Below are 5150 nucleotides of genomic sequence, written 5' to 3'. Positions count from 1 at the left end.
TTTTTGGTTTTTCTCTGGTACCAGGAACTGAACTCACGACCTTGCGCTTGCCAGGCAGGCGCTTTGCCGCTGAGCTAAATCCCCAGCCCCTCCATTAAATGTTAAGTGTTTAACTTTCTTCAGGGGCTTGCAGCTAAAAATTATTCTTAAATCTCTACAGGGGCTTGCAGCTAAAAATTATTCTTAAATCTCAGAAGACACTTTACACTAAGACTTTTCAATAATGCTAAAACTGTTAAGACTTTGAAAACTATTAGAGATAAACTAAATGCTGTTGCATAAAGGGATATGCATGAGTCTTTTGGAAGATCAGGGGAAGAATGCCATGTGCCTAGATGTGCCCTGAAGCCTCATGAAAATAGGAGGGGAATTTTCAGAGGTGGCTAAGCCTAGGGGTGTGACACTCAGATCAATTCATGGTACAGTGTTAGGCTCAAGGGCACTAAGATTAAGAGTGTGAGTGCTATCCCCCTAAGTAACTTAGATAAGATACGAGACAAAGAAGTTGTGGTTGTCCCTTATTGCTTTGCTACCTTCTGCCTGCCATGATCTGTCTCTCTTCTGTGATGCTTGTCTACCATACCACCCTGCCTTGGAGCAAGGCAATTACAGACTAAAACCTCTACAAATTGTGAGCTAAATAAACCTTTCTTCCTTTAAGTTTAGGTGTTAGATTTTTGTCTTAATGATGAAAAAAGTAACTACGGCAATTATCTTTCAATATTGATGGAGAAATAAGATACTTCCATGATGAAGAACACCTGAAGAAATTCAAGTTCACCAAACTAGCACTCCAAAAAGTTCTGAAAGATAATTCAGAAAGAGACAATAAAGACACAATTCCAAGAATCCCAATAGAATGAATCTACCAGGCAAAGCAAGCAATTAAACAGAAGGGAAAAAAGGGAATCAACAACAGGAAGTAAAGCTATAAGTAAAGTTATAACCACCAATGTGAATGGTCTCAATTCAGCAATCAAAGGAAACAGATTGGCAGAGTGAATCAAGAAATAAGATCCAGCAATATGCTGCATAGAATAAACACACTTAAACCAAAAGGAAATTTATAGACTGAAAGCCAAAGGATGGAGAACAATACTCCATGCAACAGGAACCTAGGGAAAAGCAGACATAGCTATTCTATTTAGAGAAAAAGTGGATTTCAAGCCAAGACTGATCAGAAGGGACAAAGAAGGTCACTACATATTTGTTAAGGGAATAATCCAAGAGGAAGAGATAACAATCATAAATATATATGCACCAAATACCAGTGTGTCCAACTATATAAAACAAACACTAATGGATATGAAAACTCAAATAAGCACTAATACAGTTGTAATGGGGGACCTCAACACTCCAGTGTCACAAATAGACAGATGAACTACACAAAAAATAACAAAGAGATGGGCATGGTGGTGCATGTCTATAATCCTAGCACTTTAGAGGCTGAGGCAGGAGGATTGCCAGAAGTTCAAGGCCAACCTTGACTACATTGTGATTTTGAGGCCAGCCTCCTGAACTATAAAGCAAGACCCTGTATAAAACAACCAAAAACCAAACCAAGCCAAAATAAAAACAAACAAATCAAAAACCTTTCAAAAAACCAAGAAATACGACAGCTGAACTAAACCTTTGAATAAATGGGCTTAATTGATAGCTACAGAATATTGTACTCAACAACAGAACACACATTTTTCTTAGCAGCACATGACACTTTCTCCAAACTAGACCACATACTATCTTATGCTTAAGTAAAGGAATTGAGATTATCCTATGCACATTATCAGATCATAGTACAATAAATTTAGAAATAAATGGCAAAAGAAACCACAAAAACTATATAAACACATTGAAATTAAATAATACCTTCTTGAACAACCAATGGGTCACAGATGAAATTGCAGAAGAAATTAGACAGTTTCTACCACTGAAAAATAATGTCAATGTGATATACCAGAACTTAGGGGACACAGAGAAAGCAACCCTACAAGGGAAGTTTATAGTGGTGAATTCTCACATTAGAAAAATGGAGCAAGTTCAAATACATAACCTAATGTTGAACATTAAGCTTCTAGATAATGAAGAACAAGTTAAACCCAAAGCACATGTGAGAGAGGAAATTATATAGATCAGAGCAGAAATTAATGCAAGTGAGACTAAGAAAACAATAGAAGGAATCAAAGAGTTGGTTCTTTGAAAGATTAAATAAAATAGACAAACTTAGCCAACCTTATGTTAAAAAGAGAAAGAAAAGACCCAAATCCATGCAATCAGAAATGAAAATGGTGGCAACTTCCAGGAAGATGGCAGAGTGGTAAGCAGCAGAGAAAAAGCCTCTCTGAGAGTTGCCATCCAGACACAGGAATAAAGCAATGTGAGGAAGAGAAGAAAGAGGGACATGGTTCCCCAGAACCCAGGTAGGATCTGAAGTGTGAATATAAGCCCACAGGGAGAGCAAGAAGAGAAAAACTTCAATGAAGAAGAAAGAGGTAGCTGGCAGAGCCTTCTCTCTGAGTCGGGAGTCACTGTGTGGGAGGACCAGTTCAAATCTGTGGACGCATGGTGACTGCTGTCAAGACCAGAGGCCTCCAGGGAGAGATGCAGCAGTGGAAGGGAACAGAGGATGTGGACTAGCTGGTGGTGAGTGCTGTGGGATCAAATGTTACACAAGAGAGAGCAATTGGCTGGGAGCCATCTTGGAGAGGGGCCAATTGAGCTCAGAGCTCAGAATAACTGCTGGGTCCATCTAGTGGTTCCCAGCTGAGTTCAAGCCCACAAAAGGTGCTCTGACAGGCTGAACAGGTCTGGTTCCAGCTTCATCGCCAGAGACAAGCCTGAACTTCAGGGGGAAATAAAGGTGCAGGCTCACTGAGATTATCCAGTATCCTCCCCCCACCATAATGTGATTGCTGGCTTGCTAGGATAAGTCAACACAGATCTGGATTCTGTCTCCACATGTTGTCTACCAGTGACAGCAGAGACAAACCTGGAAGGAGACATTTTCCCCTCTTTTCTTGTTTTTTTTTTCCTCCTTTACTGTTTGATCTTGTTTTTATATGAGTGTGAACATAGTTTCTAGTTTCTTTGTGGTTGTTGTTCTGTTCTATTCTTCCTTATATTTCTTCCTTCTGTCTTTCCCTCCTGTTTTCTGCACCAGTTTCCTAGTTTGTATGATCCTCTTTTGTCCTCAAGACTTGCTTCTAATCTCTTCCTCTCCTTGTATTTCTCTATTTTTTCCCCTAACTCCTTTTAAATTTTCTCTCCTGGGGGTAAAATTGCAATTTTAAGGGCTTACTTACTGCATACAATTTTCTGGTTTGTTTTAGATTTTGTTATGTAACCACAAATGTAGCTCATACAGTTAAAGGTGGCAAATTAATGGTTACCTCAGTTTGTCATTTTCTAGGATGTGTTTGCTGCTATTGTTATTTCTGATTGTACCACTTTAACCAAAGTGACATAATGGTTCTTACTAGCTGTTCTTGCTGGTATACCAAGACTGAGATTGCCTCGAGGTCATAGAAAGTACTGTGGGCCAGTGCCAAGGAACCAGGGGCTGGGGCAAATAGGCAGTAACTTCTCATCCCCAATAAATTGAAGAGGTTGGATCTTGCAACAGACTCAAAACCCCAAAACCAGCTATACCTGGGAGATACCTTGGAATTAGTCATTTCCTAAGGGTTCTTAATACTAGCAATAAAGCAGCCCATCACAGGCAATTTATAAGAATCAGTGTAGGAATTAAACTAAAAAAAAATAGAAAATGAAAAGACATAAACAAGATGCAATCCCAGACATGTAGTTCACCAAAGGCAAACCTATGGGCCAATGAGATGGTACAATCCCAAAACCATCTGCCTGGCCTCTCTGAAGTGGTAACAACAAAACAAATGAATGAGGCTCTAAAAAAAAATCAAATCAGAACTAATTTATCAGGTAACTACTGATAAATGGTGGTGACCACAATGAAAACCATGCTTAGTGACTCTAGAGCAGATACAGACAAAGAAAGAGGAGCTAAGGAAGGTGATGGAAACCACGAATGCCTAACACAAGAAATAAATGGAATCCATAAAATATACTCAAGTAGATATCCAGGAGACTAAAAATTCCTTGGAAAGTATTCACAGCAGAATGTGCCAATGTGAGGCCAGAACCTCAGATATAGAAGAGAGGCTTGTAGTCAGTGATCATCAAATGAAAGATTTCTTTTTTTTCTTTTTTTTTTAGTCTTTTTGAGACAGGGTTTCACTATACACTTCAGGCTGGTCTTGAGCTCACTTTGTAGCCCAGGCTGGTCTTTAACTCACAGTGATCTCCCTGCCTCAGCCTCCTGAGTGCTGGGATTACAGGCATGTGCCATCACACCTGGCAAGATTTCTTAAAAATAGCAAGGGACCATGGGAAACCAATCTAGCAACTACTAGATAATTCAAAGAAGAATAACATAAGATTTATTGGAGTCAATTAAAAAGCAGGAGATACCACAAATTATATAAAAAACCTGCTCACAGATGTCATGACAGAAAACTTCCCTGGCAGGGAAAAGAATTGGACATATATGTAAGTGAGACCTATAGAACTCCATTGAGGCATGATCAAAAAAAATCTACAGCAAGGCATATCATAGTCAAAATCTCAGAAATTAACACAAGAATAGAATATTAAAAAGCTGTTAGAGAAAAGAAACAAATCTCCCAAAAAGGAAAGCACATCAACAAACTCAAAACCCCAAAACCAGCTATACCTGGGAGATACCTTGGATAACTATTATACAGATGTAACGCAATCCCAAATTTGGTAGCATAGCTAGGTACAAATTCAACGCTAAAAAATCAGTGGTGGGGTGGGGAGCGCCAGTCTTCTGGCTGGCTAGCTTCCTGCCTGGTGGCTCACAGAGGGTGGGCCCCCAGCGCACGGGGAGCCTCGGGTGGGGAGCGCCGGTCTTTGGACCGGTGACTCACTCCCGGCCTCCTCCTTCCCCGGAAGGAGGGCTTCCAGCACACAGGGAGCCACGGGTGGGGAGTGCCAGTCTTCCGGCTGGCCAGCTTCCTGCCTGGTGGCTCCCGGAGGTTGGGCCCCAAGCACATGGGGAGCCATGCAGCGTCGGCAAGCGCTATTGCTTGCCGGCCCTTAAGCCGGCCGCCGCC

This window comes from Chinchilla lanigera, unplaced genomic scaffold (genome assembly GCF_000276665.1).
Source record: "Chinchilla lanigera isolate Chin_1 unplaced genomic scaffold, ChiLan1.0 scaffold00188, whole genome shotgun sequence".
Taxonomy (NCBI): Eukaryota; Metazoa; Chordata; class Mammalia; order Rodentia; family Chinchillidae; genus Chinchilla; species Chinchilla lanigera.
The sequence above is the reverse complement of the archived record's forward strand: the minus strand, read 5'-3'. Positions refer to the sequence as shown.